The sequence below is a fragment of the Pinus tabuliformis genome, chromosome 6 (assembly GCF_031772625.1).
Source record: "Pinus tabuliformis cultivar Carrire ecotype Pingquan chromosome 6, CPIR1, whole genome shotgun sequence".
NCBI lineage: Eukaryota > Viridiplantae > Streptophyta > Pinopsida > Pinales > Pinaceae > Pinus > Pinus tabuliformis.
Window position 1 is genome coordinate 1,019,416,186 of NC_142292.1, and position 18,800 is coordinate 1,019,434,985.

The window sequence follows — 18,800 nt, forward strand, 5'->3', positions numbered from 1 at the left end:
CCATCATCGCATTCCATTGTCGCTCGAGGGATTCTTCGATAAATATTTTGATAGGATCTCCTACCCCCTCGTCTTTCTTCTCATCCGCCATGGGAGGTCATCGGGATTTGCGAGGCTGGTCTTGCAAAGGTTCGACCAGTTCAAGCCCTAACTCCTTATATCCTGACCTCGTTGGGGACATGCAAAGAAAAACAGAGAAAAAGCAGACCGCTCTAATACCACTGATCCAGACTTAAACAGGAACATAAAAAATTACAGAGATAACCATATACACAAAGATGCAGCGAAAATAATACTTCATTTCATTAATGGAAAATACTGAAATATGCTTACAACCAGAAATGGAAATAAACTAGCTCGGCGATGGTAGCTTATCTCTGAGAAGAGATGTGGCGGCTATATGCCTCTGAAATGTGTTACAATGAGGCTCGAAGGCCTATTTATTGTTTAGAAACAATGGAAAACCTTTCACATCCCGAAACCTAACCCTAGAAGATGAAACGCCAAATTCTGGGCCCCGTTTGGGTAAATTAGTACATCAATTTCCTGGGGTCATAACTTTGGCATACGATCTCCGTTTGACGCGTACAATAGCTCGTTAGAAAGATCTATCCGAGAACTACCACTATGGACCCATGTTGCACCCAATTTCCCAAAAAACGTCATTTAGGGCCTCAAAACGGCTCCGGAAGTTCAAGGCCCGAAAAACTGCTAAAATAGTAAATTGTGCTACAATTTAGGAAACTGAAAATGCTGAAAGAGAGTTGTGGGGGTCCAAATGGGATAGGTGGGTGGCCACCAACATCCACCTAGATCAAATGAGTGGTGTCTAGGATAGCAAATGGTTCTGGTGATGTCGGAACTTCTCAAAACATGTTGATTTATGTGAAGAGGCTGGCCAATAAGACCACTTATTGCAATTGTTACTAAAAAAGGGTAAAACAACCAAGTGAAAGTGTATGGTCGGCCAAAGAGATGGTGGCAATGGGATAAAAGCAACCAAGGCTCATCTGATGAAAGGGGTTGAGAGAATGGAAATCACGAGGGTTAAAATGGAGATGGGTTCATTTTTACACAAGCTTGAACCATAGGGAACTATGCTTGGATTCAGTTTCATGTTTACACAAGATTGAAATGAAAAAACCATGCTTGAGATTGGTTTACATGCCCCTAGCATGATGAAATGGAGAGTCTCCTATAACCATATGGAAGTCGTTGCAGTGAAGTAGGACGGTTATCCAACACATTTTTGACTTCGTCCAGATAGGGACAAAGGTGAATGGGGTGATTCCCTTCACATAACCTACAAGGAAACTTAACTTTACCACTAGGTGCATGCCCCCCAAGCTTCATTACATTCACCTAAGTAGACTACTCGTAGCTATGAGGTGGATGGAATGAAGGTTCATATACGAGATCAAGTGAAAGACTCGACTGGGATTTTACGATATCTTCTCAAAGACTCGAATTGGAAATTTGCTCCGGGGGACCTTGTTTCATTTTTTAATGAGCTTGACACAAGACAAGGAACTCTACTCAGATTCCTTGTTTCATTTTTTAACGAGCTTGATACAAGACAAGGAACTATGCTCCGGGACCTATTTCATTTTTTAATGAGCTTGAAACAATAAAAGAACTATCCTCATATTCCTTGTTTCATTTTTTAACGAGCTTGACACAAGACAAGGAACTCTGCTCATACCCTTTATTTCATTTTTTAACGAGGTTGACACAAGACAAAGAACTCTCCTTATATTCCTTGTTTCATTTTTTTAACGAGGTTGGCACAAGAAAAAGAACTCTCCTCATATTCCTTGTTTCATTTTTTTAACGAGGTTGACACAAGAAAAGGAACTCTCCTCATATTCCTTGTTTCATTTTTTAACGAACTTGACACAAGACAAGGAACTATGCTCTGATTCCTTGTTTCATTTTTTAACGAGCTTGACACAAGACAAGGAACTATCCTCGTAGTCCTTGATCACGTCCCATAAGAGGTCATGACTTCCAAGAGGTTCTCATTAGATGGGAGAAAAATGCTTTGGAAGGGATATGTAGCAAGGAAACTGAGATCTAGTTCCAATGCGCCTAGTACATAATGTACAACATCATGGAATTGATCATCAGTTGATGTAGGCATGGAACGGATTGCCACATAATTAACCCGTGGTGGGGATGATACCATTGGTACAAAAGGACCATTTAGGGAAGATGGTTGACTGGAAGCCATATTTGGACCGGGAAATGAAAGCTGGTCAACGATGACAATTTTGCCTTCATGCGGGAAACAAATCACTCAAAAGAGTGTTGAAACAATATCTTCCATGTCATAAATGTAGTCGCGCCCAAGAAGTAAATTTTAATCTAAAGGGCCTGGGACTACCATCACATTGAGATAAGCAAATTTTCCTCCCAAATTAATAGGCAACTGAGGAAGGATCCCTAATGGTTGACTAGTTCCTCTATTAAAAGCCAACAGATTTTGGGTAACAGGCACAAGTGGCGACAAACCGAGTGCTTGCCAAGTAGTGGAGGAAAGCATACTCACAGATGCACCTTCATCTATAATAGTTCCAGGTATAATCATATTACAAACCTGTACTATGATCTGGAAAGGCACATAAGAAGGAAGACGACATCCTACCAGTCGATTCCAATCAAAGGAAGTGACCAGACTACTTGGAGGGGGTACCATAGAAACGGGAGTATTATCCCCTTGTGTTACGAGAATGGGAGAACTTTCCTCCTGTCTTGCTGGAACATGAGGGTTTTCTCCAAGCTCATTAGAATCTGAAGAAACAAAAAGAACCTAAGTGGTATCATACTCACTCTCTACGAGAAAGGTACGATTAAATGAAGGTGAACTCGGGTCAATTGTTTCCTCGACCTATGATTGGTAAGGTGTAGACTCACTGGATTCACATTCAAAGAGAGTGGGTTCAACTGACGGTTGATTTGGGTCAGTCACTTTATCAACTATTGAAGGATTAAGGGAGATTCTCCTGTAACCAGATGGAAGTCTTTGTGGTGAAGTAGGATGGTTATCCAACGCTTTTTTGGCTTCATCCAGATAGGGACAAAGGTGAATGGTGTGATTCCCTTCACATAACCTAGAAGGAAACTTAACTTTACCCTTCTTTCCATGAACTTGACTACCACTAGTTGATGGTGTGTCACCAGCATGATCTCTAGAAGTTGATGACACAAGATGATGTGAACAAGAAGACCATTCTTTTAAGATCGTAGGAATATTAGGAAAATTTCGAAGAAGATGGTCTCCCGTACAAAGTTTGCATGGATATCGAACTTTGTGAGGCTTATTGGACGGTTTCTCATCAGAAGTTGCATTCAAAGCAATGGTTTCTTGGTTGCCCCCTGCTGAATTTTCTTCTTCTTCTTCTTCCCTTTCTTCTTCTTCTTAGCCACCTCGTTACTAGTAGCAATACTTTCACTAGGTGAAGAGGAAGAAGGGGAGGAAGAAACAACTGAGGAAGAAGGCAAAGGGTCAACTTTAGGATCAACTAGAGGTTGATTTTGTCCAGTTGAAGGAGTACTCGATCGCAGAGAAATCACGATATTTTGAACCAAGGAGGTTGAAAACAACCATACTAGCAAGCCAATGGTAAATCTTGGAAGGGTTAATGTAGCCATATAAGGAGCACCAATATTTACAAAAGGAGGAAAAGCACTAGGATTCCCATCAAAAGGAATTCCTTGATCAGTGAACTCCGGATTTGTCACCATATGTCTCAACCTAAGATCAACTAAGGAGCGAGTGTGGATGATGTTATCCACAGTCAATTAATTTCATTTTAATCAAAATAACATAACAAAACAAAAGAGGGATGATCTAGGAAAAATGATTACCAAGTAATTGTGAACTGCAGAATACCTCCCGCTGAACCGAGAAGTACGGGTAGGAAATCTCCCCGAATACTGTGTTTGATGTATCACAGTATTGATAGCAACCTAGTGTTGTCCTCTCATATATACTCGAAAGTACGTGGAGGCCCAATCCGTATTAGCGCTATCTAATGTGAAACCGCATAGTGAGAGCATTCCCATATACTTTGCGTACTGTAAAACCACCCTATATACTAGAAGGTACGTGGATGAGCTATGATATACTCACGTACGTGGAATGAGGTATCACACTCAGGATGTATCGCAGACAAGTTAGCGACAACTACTATGTTTTACGACGCTGGAACACGTCTCTAGCCTAGAACCTCTAAATGTTTTACATTAGGTGACAATGCTCCATTAGGTTAATTCCGATGAATTTTAAGTTGGTCTTCTTAACAATTTTCCTTTCAAGGTTCACCGCGTGGTGTATGTTTGCAATTCCTAGAATGTAATTAACATGATAAACATTCTTTCATTCAATTTGAACAATGAAAAACCTTAGCTAGTAGGGATAGAGCAACCAGATCTTTGACAAAGAGCAAAGAGCACACCTAATGCAATTTCCCTAGCTGTTCCTATCAAGCATTCACAAACGACAATATGGACAATGCAACTTTTTCTTTTTCAATTTCCTTTAATTTTTAGATGAACAAAAAGGAAACTAATGCACATACAATCAATCAATCTTTTTGCAAGAACGAAGACTTTACGATAGTTCCTTTTCGAAAGAAATGAAGACTTTTACGACTCTTTCTTTTGAACAAAGATTAATCGACTATAATCTAACTTTGACGATGAATCGAGAATGACAAAGAAATAATTTAAGAAACATTAATCAATCAAGTCAAAGTAGGGCTAGCAAAGGAGATACAATCTTGATTTCAAAGACATGACACTCATTGATAATTCAACAAGCAATCAAAAAGAAGAAATTTGGTAAAAAAACCCTATCCAAAGGTGGAAAACTGACCCAAGGAGGATCAACACAACCCTAAATTGGAGATAGTGCGCTTCAGAACATTGTCCCTAAGCCAAGGTTCTGCAGTGCACTGTGTCCCTCACAAGCCTGCGCTGGTGACAATAAGCCATTTCAAGAGGCAACTAAACATAGTTTTTGACCAAAATCACTTCAGCAAGGCTGAAATACAATCAATGAAAGGTAGTAAGGTCTGCTACAGTGTCCTAGGATGTGGATAAGCTACTTGGAATGATGATTGTTCCCTAGAGGAGTCGCCAATTTGTTATGAAGAATTTCGTATCTATGGATAAATACTAATTCCCTAGATAAGTAGTCTTATCTAGAAAAATGGTTTAAAGCACTTTAACCTTTTTCTATAAACAATAGATAAGACAAAGAGAATGAGAATACCTACTTGTACTTTCGCTTTCCTCTTGTCTCCTTTGTATTGGTCTTGTCGCTCCTTCCTGTACTTAACACGCTTGAGAAGTACCTGTAAACATCAACAGAAGACAAAGAACCAATCAAAGCAAAAGATCTATTGATTACAAGTAAATGGAATCAGATACATTCACACATATAAGAATCACATATCAAGATAAGCATATGGAAAAAGGTGTAAATACTTTATTGAATAGCAGGAAGAATTACAACCATGAAGCCTGATTCAAAGTCACTCCTCCAGCTTTGGTTCCATCCACATCACATCATAAGTATGACAATCTGGCAGCATAACGATGCTTACAATAGTCTCAATTCTCAAACTAACATTATCTCCTTACAATTCATCAAAGTCCAGCCCCTGATCACTTAGATGAGTGCTCAATTTATACGAAGATGGAGGAGGTTTTGTCATTAATGAGGGTATTGAATGGCCTTCCATACTTAGAATTAGTTCCATGGAGGAAGGGATGAGAGGATAGGAGATATCTTAACTCATTCATCATCCATTTTCGAGCTCATAGGAGATGATAAGTGTGGGAATCTTCTAGAAGGCTCCAAAAGATAAGAATATTCCCCAAACCCTATATGAATTTCACTCAAACTCGCCCAACACAGGTTAAAGAGGGCCTAAGTGCCATGCAGAGCACCCTGGCATGGACTTAACTGCTCTATAGCGCACCCTTGCATGGGCATACCTGTGCTGGTCCCTCTAGAGGTCATTTCAGGATGTCTTCAAGCCATGAAACTGTCTGGGAAGGAGGCATTCAAAAGGCTGACTTGTTTAGGGTATGTAGCAACTAAAATTAGGGTTTGATGAGCCCTAAAACACTGATTTGGATGATGGCAGTGAAGTGCCTAAATGGATCTATAACACTATTGGGAGCAACTGCTGAGCTTTAATATTCTGTAAGAGGATAACCTTATACTAGGAGGAGATCTTAACTTCTCTATTGGATACTCAGAATCATGGGGTATTCATGCTCAAATTGATCCACTATCTGACTTCTTCGAAAATGTTTTGGAGAAACATAGCCTAATTGATATCCCATCTGCTAAATTACAACCCACCTAGAGGAATAGAAGGACTGGGGAGGATAGGCTGGCTAGAATACTAGATCTCTTCCTCATTAAAGAGCACCTATTGGGTACGGGGTATAACTATAGGTAGTGGGTTGGTTCGGGGGGCCTGTCAGACCACTCGCCGATATATCTAACAGTCAGAAGCAGTATGAACAAGCCTAAAGCACAATTTAAGTTCAATTCAACATGGTTAAAAGATGTTGACTATGTTAAAATTGTATTTGATTATTGGAAGTCCCATCCTACTGCTGCGGGTGGGAACATAACAAAAGGATTTTCCCACAATCTAAGCAAGCTGAAGTGACTATCCAAAATTTGGGCACACAACAAGAGATTGATGGATGATCAAACCCTGAGAAGCACTGAAGCTGAGATTGTTGAGTTGCAAGATGAGAATGGAAGAGGATACACATCATTTGAATAAAAGTAGAGGCTCACAACCCTGGTTGCAGAGAGAGACAAAATCCTAAAAGAATGAGAGTAATCATGGAGGTTGCGAAGCAGAGCCATTGGCTTCTTGAATGTGGTGATAACGCAAAATTCTATCATAATTTTGCTAATGGACAATAAGTAATAAATACCATTTGGAATTTGAATAATGAATAAGGCATCAAAGTGCATTCCTTTCAGCACTTAACCTCCCTTGGCACATCTCACTTCAAGCAGCTCTACAAGGCTCTCCCCAATGCAACATTGGCTAAAATCATCAGAGTGGCACAATTGTTTCCCTGGTTTGTTGATCAAGAGGATGTTATGGACCTCAATAAGGCTATCACTATGGGGGAGCTCGAAGCCACACTGAAATGGTTTAAGAGAGACAAGAGTCTAGGACCAGATGAATGGTCGGTTGAGTTCTACATTGCATTTTTTGAACTCCTTGGAGAAGACCTCCTCAAGGTCATTGAAGACTGCAGAGTCTCTGGGTATTGTATAAGGCTTACAACACCACCTTCATTGTGCTCATCCCAAAATCTGACAACCCTGGCTCCTTTGACGACTTTCGTCCCATCTCCCTCTGTAATTGTATCTATAAGATCATTGCCAAAATCATTGCTAATCACCTCTACCCCATTTTATCCTCACATATCTCCTCTGAACAATTTGCTTTCCTTCAGGACCGACAGATCCATGAAGTTGTAGGAACTGCACAAAAGGTGTTGCATTCCATTTAGACGAAGAAATTGAAAGGTATGATCCTCAAGGTAGATCTTTCCAAAGATTTCGATCGTGCTAGTTGGTTATATATTAGAATGCTCTTAACCCATCTTGGTTTCCCCATAGAGTTTATAAAATGGATCATGTGTTGTGTAACAAATATAACTTTCAGTGTCCTTATCAATGGATCAACATCCACTTTTTTTCATTCAGAAAGAGGCCTCAAGCAAGGGATGCCCACTCTCTCCTCTATTATTTTTGCTCATTATGGAGGGCCTTAGCAGACTCATCTTGGAAGAACACAAGATGGGAAGACTTCAGGGCATCAGGATTACAAACAGTTGCATATTGACCCATCTTCTCTTTGTAGATGATGTATTGATCTTCCTTAATGGAGGTATAGGGGATCTGACTGATCTACAGAACATCATGGCTATATTTCGAACTGCTACTGGTATGGAGATCAACAACATAAAATCCACAATCACAGTTTCAGGCTGCTCACCTCATGAAATTCAGTTCGCCCTCCACAGATTCCCATTCACTCTACAACATTTGGATGATGGCCTTAGGTACCTGGGTTATCAGCTAAAACCTCTCGGATACAAGATTGTTGATTGGACATGGTTAATTTCTAAGCTTGAGAGAAGACTTAATATCTGGCACCACAAGTACCTCTCTAGAGCGGGTCGGTTGGTTCTTATTAAAGCTGTACTTGAAGCTACCCCTGTATATTGGATGTCCCTAGCCTGGATCCCTAGGGGCATACTCTCTCGAATACAAAATCTCTGCTGCAGATTCCTTTGGAAGGGCAAACAGACTGGAAGAATTTTTGCTTGGGCTAGATGGGAGTTACTAGCACTACCAAAGAAATGGGGAGGATGGGGAATTAAAAGACTGGACCACTTCTCTATTGCACTAGCTGCTAAGTTGGGATGGCAGCTGGTTACTACAAGCAACTTATGGACAAGGGTGGCATACTCGAAATATATATTCCCCCACAACACGATGGACTGGATTCGACGACCCAACTGGAATAAGTCTGGGATATCCATCATTTGGAAAGAAATAATAAACTCCCTGCTCCTCATTCGAGATGGGATCACATGAAAAGACAATCTGGCTGATTGGTGCGCATTAGTCTAGATCCATGGATTGGAAGTGACAACTCACACAAGCTCCCTCAGGAATTGACCCTTCTACTCAACAATTCATGTATCTCTCACATTGACCACATTGCGAATTCAAAGCAAACTTCTATATTTCATTAGGCATGGAAGACCTCTCGTCGCCTACATCTCCCATAGATTTGGCATCACCACTTGGGAGAATACATTGCTGCTCTGACTGAATCACATATCAGGATTATAGAGGGGGAAGATGAGATTATATGGGCCCATGCAAAAAACGGTATATACTCTCCAAAGGAAGGATACCTATGTATCTCTGCCGACCATCGACCACCGATTGTTGAACATTGGTGGAAACATCTGTGGAAACTTAAGGTGCCTCCCAGAACGAGACTATTTATGTGGACAATGCTCAAGAACAAGGCCCCCACGGGGGACAACTTGCATAAGCGAGCCTTTCACGGACCATCTTGGTGTTGTATATGCAAGAACAGCATTGAAACTATTGATCACCTCTTCCTAAATTGCCCGATCACTGTGGACCTGTGGAATACCACCCTTCAGGCCATCAATATCCACTGTCAATGGCAAGGTACATCTATATTGGATGCATGGATATCTTGGTGGACATCGGCTGCTCCGAACAAGGCCAGAAACCTTCCACTTCTTTTCTGCTGGGCTATCTGGATAGCATAAAACTAATATATCTTCCAAAACACCATCCCTTATTGGCCCTCTATCTCTGCCCGCATACTGGCCACCTATAACTCCATCCCTGATGATGATGCTTCTCCCCCTCTAGGAACATTGTTCCTGAGGCCATCAACCGAGACTACCCCTGGGCTTATTTCGATGGATCTGCTTAGGATGAAGGGTGTGTGTGGGGGGCGGGGGGCTATACTATACCTCTCTGACTCTCATTACTTTAAAATTCAAATGGGTCTAGGAAGGGGTACCAATAATTATGCCGAGTTGATCACCCTCAGACATCTCCTTCACTTTTCCATGGAGAAACATTGCAGAAATATCCAAATCTTTGGGGACTCCAAGAATGTTATCAAATGGATAAACAATACATCTAATTGTCATGCATATTCTCTTAGACCCATTTTGGAAGAGGCACACATATTCATTTCACATTTTGATCACTTTGCTTATCACCATATCTACAGGGAATGCAACCAGATTTCTAATCAGCTATCCAAGGAAGCTATGAACCAACCTCGTGGTACATGGATGATTCAGGAGCAGAGGGACGGTGCACACTATTAGTACTACCATCACCCATACATGGACTACATAGCTTAACTGGCCCAGAGGGGCCTGATTTTCATGTTTATATTTTTGCATAATTTATCAGTACATATGTATATTTTGATCATATTAGTTGTATATATAAGGTAGACAACTGTACTCTCACCAAGGAGTTTTTTGATCTTTTGAAATTACAAAAGAAACGTTCTCCCTACGTGGAGAATCATAGATCATTTTTGATGCATACTTTTTGATAGGTGAACAACCTCACTATATAGCATATGCAACACTACATCTACAATATGTAATTTTCTTATATCAATGAAAATTACGATTTTTCCTTGGGGAAAAAAATGCCAATTAATGCCTTATGCCTTTTCAAAGCCTTTGCCATTACATTTGATAATTTCTTTATCCATTAAGTAATCACAAGTGATCCCCATCACTATGTTTTTTTCCAAAAAATCATCTTGGAATATGTGTCCCATGACCATGATTATTATTTTTCCTTTATTAACTTTATTACATGGATTTTTGACCAAAGCTGTTACAACAGGCTTAGAAAAAACATTCCAGTGGCCTAAAAAATTCACATGGATTTCAACCAAATTCATAAGGGTCTTTTTCATGCATGAGGCTCTACATCTCTAACATCATGTTGTATTCTACTACCATTGTTCCAACAACTCCACATGATCTACGATTATCAATTAGTGCAGTCCATTCTCTTGTGATAGAGAGAACCAACCGAAACAACCAGGAACATGATAGAGAGCTCTTTAGCTGTGTGTGGGTTTTTCCCCAATGTTCCACTTTTTGTTTGATTCCCAACCTTTGAATATGTTTCTGAGAGGTCACCCTGTCTCCTAAATATGCAATGGGGGTGGGGGGAGATGGGCACTGTCCTCTACCCCCACCACCCTAATCATCTCTCATCAATTTTTCTTCTAGTACTACTCTCCCCCAATTACATGCTCATCAATTTTTTGCTAGGAAGTGGATCGACCAACCTGCAACCAGTAGCTCTTTAATTTTATTAACTTCATGTAGGGTTGGCTTCGTGTCGTTTCAAGGCACACAAGAAAATTCCATTAGTCACTAGATCTTTAAGGTTGCCCCTCCTTAAGTTGGTAAAAATGAAATTTAAATGTTTCAAATACACAATATATGATCGAGTTGTGGCTCTTGTGCCCATGTTGGTATTACATAGTCATATTTACAAAACTGGGATTAAAATGAAAGGGATGCCACAATTTTTGCATGGAGAGGGGTGAAGAAATGCTAGAAAGAAAGAGAAAGAGAAGGTTGGAGGGAACTTTGATAGTGGAGTGGACTTTGGAGTTGTACATTGGTAAGGAGTTGGTAGTGAGAACACACACACACACACTCCAACTGTGGTTTAGACTTGGGATCAGAGGGATATGGAACCTGCAAAGGTTCCTTGGGTTAGGAATCTAGATAGGTTGTTCCTAGTTGGTAGGTTAATGTATTCATTTGGGTGGTGTTGAAGGCCTTGGGAGGAGCACTGGACAAGGACAATAACAAAATCCAAACGGGTATTTTCTTATCATATGTTAAAATTAACTTAAATTACCCATGAATCAATTATATCCATTTAAAATATATTATTAAATATGTTGTGGTAAGGAGCTGTAAAAGATGAATTATGTAGTTGCAATAAACATTTTTTTTGTTTTCATGTTTATTTTTTTTAAAACAAGCTTGAGACCCTAAGATGGGGGCATCACATGGCATTAGAGCACCCAAATTCAAAATATGGGGCCTAAAACCCACCTGCACATATCCTTGCATAGCTCTAAATCCTATCCAAAACCTCGTGAAGTAATCCTAAATATCTATCATTTTTGGGTCCCAAATTTTTGGGGCCATTTGAGACCCTAAATGATGTTTTTTAGAAATTCAGGGGGCCAAGGGTTGCCATATCATACCTTGTCCCAAGTCAAAAGTTTTATCCCTTCTATAGATCATTCCAAAGAGCTATTGTGCACCCCAAACATATATTGTATGCAAAATTTGCACCCTCGGGAAGTTGATGTACCAATTAACTACCTCGAGGCCCATATACCTTTTGGAATTTCACCTTCTAGGGTTATATTTTTGGACCTATATGGTTCTTTATTTATGTTAAAATTTCATTCTTTTGGCCTCTTATAATAGTTTTTTGGAATATGCATAGGCACCATCTCCCTTTGTTCATAGATAACTACCATCATTCTAACCAGTTTGTGTTTTACAATATTTTGCTATTTCATTTATTATAGAATTTGAGTTTCACCATATTATTTTAATCTCTATTGTATTTCTTTGTGTGTTCCATTTATTTTCTTGCATTTCATTTCATTCCTTATACAACCCGAATCAACCATTCTAACCAGTTTGTGTTCTACAATATTATGCTATTTCATTTATTAATAGAAGTTGGGTTTCACCACACTATTGTAATTTATGTTATATTTATCAACAAGGAAAATTTTAAGGATAGAAAATTTTCTTGAAGTTTAGAAACATTGGCGAATCTCACTAATCCCTAATATGCAAACTATAAAATGTTTATTGATATAAATGTAAAATTATTCAAATTTATAATGGTTTTATATATAACCTCTATATAATGTTGGCGATTTTTAAGGTAAAATAATTTTGTATTCTAAAATTTGGGCGAATCGTCTTTTATAAAATTGGAAATTAGCGAATCTTTTTGTGGAAAAATCATGGAAAATTAGCCCACTGGGCGAACATTAGCCCCTAAAATTTTCCATGTTTATCAATGTGTATTCCATTTACTTTTGCTAAATTTCATTTTATTCCTTGTACAACTCGGATGAGTGTTATTAGAGCAATCTTCTCCTTATTTCTCGGTGCATGTCCTCGATGAGGTTAGGGTATAGAGAGTTAGGTCTTGAGCTAGTTCCACTTGGGAATGATCGCTTGCAAACCCAATAAATCTCCCATGGAGGAAGACAAGAGAGATGACATAGCGAGAGATCCTATCAATTTTTTTCTTGAGGAAGAACTCAAGAAACATAGGAATGATATGATAGACAATTTCACCAAGTCCTTCAATGCCTACACACAACAACCGAGGCACCTTCTACAAGCGAAACTTTTGGTGGTGCAACACACTTCAAGGTACAAGTTAAATTTTATATCCCATTATTCGAAGGCCAAATAGCTGCAAATTATTTGGAGAAATGGTTAAATTTGTTAGAGGGCTATTACTCTATCCAAAATTTTTGAAACAATGAGAAGACCATATTCTCGCTACCGAAAATTCTTCCCCATGTCAAAGATTGGTGGGAAGGTTATTGGGAGAGAAACAATGAATATGATTCTATGATGTTTAATGCAAGACCAACTTGGGCCACTTTTGTTGATTCCCTTAAGGAGGAATTTTATCCTATAGGGAACTATGAAGACTAGTACATGAGATGGACAACTCTATGGTAAGAGAGAGACTAGACAATTCCAGAGTACACCTATAATTTCTATCCCTTGCACTCAAAGTTGGGTATTAGAGACTCTGAGCAACACCTAGTCTTGGAGTACTATAATGGCCTACATAAGTACATCCCAACCTAGGTGTATTATTGGAAATCTCCTCACTAGGAGCTGCTTATCAATATGTTGTCAAAATTAAGAAGAAAATGAAATAGCAGAATAAGTGGGAGTTCAAATCTACAAATCTGTTGCAACAAAATCCTGGAAACACAACCATAACTTAGAGTACAAGTGACAAAGCAAGGATGTCCAACCTCAAGACAATTATCCCAAGTCACAAGAAAAGAAGGGTAATGGGAAGTAAAAAAAGGGCATTGTAAAGTGGTGTGAGTTCTACAAAAGCCCCGTGGCACAATATTGATGAATGTTGCTAAAAAAATCATTGTTGGTGGGGTTTAAAGAAAAGGAAATAGAATTTGGCTTTGGTTTTGATTTAGAATAGGATAAGAAAAATGGGTCATTGACGTAGATCCCAATTTTACTAATTTCAACCACAAAGCTCCAACGATAATAGCTAGAAGAGATTAAATAGGGGGAGTGCCTCTTCCATTCACAAATGTGGGTGAAGGGGGCCCCCCTCCATTTCATCATTAATAGTGGGAGCTAAATAAATTGATATCAAATTAGGTCATCAAGGGATTGAAACTACTGATAATGCCACATCCCAAACCATACGCCATTGGTTAGATGAGCCATGGATGAGACATTCATGTTAGCTAGCAATGTTGCATGTCCTATGACATCACACCCTTCAAAGATGAGGTACTATTTGATGTTGTTCTACTTGAAGTTTGTGATTTTCTTTCAGGAAAAACTTATATGTGGAAACATCATGCTATTTATGAGTCTTGTCCCCATAGTTTCATTATTATTCTCAAAGGTAAGCTCTACAATATACTAGAGGTAGTCCCAACTACTACAATTTCATTAATCTCAGCAAAATAGTGCCAAAAAATAATATCTCAGACTACAAGGTTTGTTCTCTTCATGGTTTGGTCAAAAGGTGAAAGAAAGGTCATTGCAACTACCACAACATCTGCATGAGGCCTCTCTACACAAAAGAAGCAAGTGGAAAAGATTGTAGATACATACAATGATATTTGTGCTCCACCTGTGGGGGTGCCTTTGCACTGCTAGGTCAAACACTAAATTGGCTTGATACCTAGTTCTTTCTCCTGTACCTAATGGCCTAATATATAGATTCTCATTCTTGGAGAAGAAGGAAATAAAACATCAAATTCATGAGCTCATACAAAAGTGCCACATTAAGCTAAACTCCTCACCTTGCAAGAGTCCATTTGTGTTGGTTCAAAATAAGGATGGGACGTGAAGACTTTGTATTGATTATACAACCTTGAACAAAATGTCTGTCAAGAATAGATACTCTGTCAAGAATAGATACTCGATCCCTAGGATTATGATCTTCTTATCCAAATTAAGGGTTCCAATTTATTTAGTAATATTAATTTGAAGACAGGATACCAATAGGTTCTAATTGAACAAATTGATGTATGGAAGACAACATTAAAATATAAATAAGGCCATCTCGAATGGTTGTTCATGCCCTTTGGCTTGAATAATGCTCCAAAAACGTTCATTATTAGGATGATGGATGATATCTTGTGGCCATTCACAAACTCTTTTGTGGTTGTATATTTGGATGACATTTCTCATCTTCAACAGAACTTGGGTGGAACATTTCTAGCACATTCAATAGGTCCTGAGCACCTTGCGACAACACAAGTTGTATGCCAATATGGAGGAATGCTCATTTTGCACACATAGAATTGAATACTTGGGATACAATGTGGATAAACATGGGGTGCATGTGGACCCAACCATGATCCAAATCATTCAACATTAGCTAACCCCAACGACTCTAACAAAGCTCTGTAGATTCTTAGGCCTTACTAAATTCTACAAAAGATTGATGTTTAGGTTCACTTATATAGCTTAGTCCTTAAGCCCAGTGACCAATGGTGGAGAAAAATAAAAGTTTTCTTGGTCTGAGTCATAACATGAAGCATTAGAGGATTTGAAACACTACCTTTTCTCTACACTAGTCCTCCCCCTCCCATACCTGCAACATCCATTTGACATTGAGACAGATGCCTCTACCTATGTTATTGGTGTATTGCTCACTTAACAAGGACATTCGATCACCTATCACAGTGAGACATTCTCTAATATTGTTCAAAGATACCCCACCTATGACAAGGAAATGTACCTCATCGTGCAAGATTGCTAACAATGGAAGCATTATATTATGGGGAAGGAGACGATCATCGAAAATGATCACAAACCTCTGCAATTTATGCAAACACCAAGAAAGTTACAAAATGGCTACGATAAGAAATGGTCCATACACTTGAAAAAATTCCATTTGAACATAAAATACAAGAAGAGTAACACCAGTCATGTCGAAGACTGTCTTAATAGGTCCCTAGTTGTGGCGCTAACCACATGTCTTAACTCTTGTGGACAAGATACCTCTAGGTGGAAACAATTATATAACAATGAACCTAACTTTGCTGCCACATACCAAATGTTGATCACATGTGAGTAAGTGATAGAATTCACCTTCAAGATGCACTCTTTTGCTACCGGGGTTACTTTTGTGTTACTTCAAGGGAGAATTCTAATATGATGTGGGAGGCACATTATAGTTGGGTACCAGGGCACTTTTGTGTGGAGAAGATAGTAGCAGTACTTTAGAAGTATTTCTACTAGCCAAAGCTTCAACAGGATGTCCAAGGGTATATCATATTGTACACTACTTGTGCTATTACTAAACCAACCATTAAGAAGTGGGGGTTGTACACTCCATACACCAAGCATGGTAATGATTGTGCATTTTTTGTTTTCAACCGATTCTCTAAGATGACCATTTTGGAACCATGTAAGAAGAGTATCACAACTGAAGCCATAGATAAACCCTTATTTGAGTGTTTTTGGGTTCATTTTGGGCTACCTAAGACCATTTTTTCAAATAGGAACAATAGGTTCCTTAACATGTTTTGGTCTACCCTATGGTATTTCATGGATACTAAGTTGACCAAATCAACTTCATTTCATCCCCAATCAAATGGACAAATAAAATCGGTCAACATGATGATTGTGCATATCTTGCACATGTACAACTCCAAGTATCTTTGTACATGGGACTAAGTCCTTCCATATGTTCAACATAGCTATAACAAATCCCTCCACATCTCTATTAGCTAGAGAATTTTTCATGTGCGCATTGTGTTTCAACCATTGACGCTAATTGATGTAGCTATGCCCATTGAATATTCACTGACAAATTCCTACCATGTTTAGGTCGAGGCAAATAGGGAAACCAAAATTATTTAATGGATTCAACACCTCCAACAATAGGTGCACGATATCTTGAAGAAAGTCAATGGCAAGTACAAGCAACAAAATGACCAGCACATGGTTCCACATAAGTTTCAAGTTGGTGATAAGGTATGGTTACATTTATAGAAGGAGCACCTCACAGGCCTGCCTTACACATCATAAAGGATATGGGTGAAAATTATTTTGAATTGAGTACTGTCCCTCCCCTTATCTTACACCCAATTTTTAATGTGGAGTTGCTTCGACGATATTTTCTACTCTATTGGACACCTCATAGGTAGTCGAGCAATTGACCCCCACAAAAATAAATCCTGACTACATTGAACATGAAAAGGTGGATCAGATCATGGACACCAAGGCAAAGAATACTTGCTAGCAACACATACAACTCTACTAGGTTGTCAAAGTAGGGTAGCTTCTCCACTAAGGCAAGTGTCTCACCAAGAGCCAAATTCAACAGAATTTTCCCCATCTAATGAGGGAACTTGACGCAATGGATACCACTTCTTCCTAATGGGGAAGGACTAATCCATGTGGATATGAATGTTCACCCACCTCTTCCACTGTCTCAAAAGTTCTTTATCTTCTTGGCATTTTTTCTATGATTTTTGAGTCCCAAACTTCTAGGGCTATTTTGAGGCCTTGAACAATGTTTTTTGGAAATTTGAGGGGCCAAAGGTTTCCATAAAATTATTAACCCAAGTCAAAAGTTGTATTCTTCAAATATTTCTTTCCAACAAGATATCATGCACCCCAAAAAAATAATTGTATGCAAAAGTTTCACCCTGGGAAGTTGATGTACCAACTAACCACTTTAGGTCCCACAAACCTTTTGGTGTTTTATCTTCTAGGGTTAGGTTTTTGGACCTATAGTATTCTTTCTTTAAGTTAAGAAGGCCATTCTTTCTAGCTCTTGTGATTGCTTTTGTGAATATGACGTGTAACTTACATATCTCTTTGTTTAGAGATAGTTACCACCATTCTAGCCAATTTGTGTTCAAATTTTTTTTATTATTTCTTTTTTTTTGGTAGGTAAGCACCCACGGGGGATTTGAACCAGTGACCTATTGCAAGGAGTGCCTTAACAGTGCACCCATTCACCGTCAATCCAAAGCCCCGTGGACTAACATTTTTTTATTATTCCATTTATTAATAGAAGTTGAATTTCACCATATTATTGTAATCTATTCTATATTTCTCTACGTGTGTTTCATTTACTTTCTTGCATTTCATTTCATCCATTGTACAACTTGGATCAACCATTCTAGATAGTTTTTGTTATATAGTATTATACTATTTCATTTATTAATAAAAGTTGGGTTTCAACATATTATTTTAATCATTTCTATATTTCTATATGTGTGTTCCATTTACTTTCATGCATTTCATTTCATTCCTTGTACAACCCAGATCACTTATGGATCAGAAGAGTAGTGTCACCATCATCATTGACAGTCAGATTAGGGCTAGCATTGGGGCCCTAGTTAAGAGCCTTCTTGGTGCACCACCAATACTCTTATATTGTTTCTCCTTGTAGGAAAACACTATTGTGCTATCGCGAGTGATGAAAGTCAGAACATGGTCCTTACTGGGGGAATGGGAATTAAAAATGTGAGCATTCAAGATTTGTCAAAACTAAGAGAGAAAACCTTCAAAGGATTACCTACATAGAAATATTTTTCTTCACAACATTTTCTACTTGAGTGAAACACAATTATAAAAATACAACAATATTTGGTCAAAATATTTAGAAATATCGAAATATTGATATGTAAGGAAAAATTATAACAAATAATATAGTCATCAAGGCTGGTTGTCTAAGGACAAAGTCACTTCATCATTCTATGTACAACTCAATTAGCAGGCTAGAAAGAAAACAAAACAATAAGAATTCTGTGGTGATAAAACATGAATTCTTCCATGCTAGCAAACCCTTCCCTGATAGATAAAATCCCCAACAATTAAATCCAATGAGCCAATATTATAATTCATAA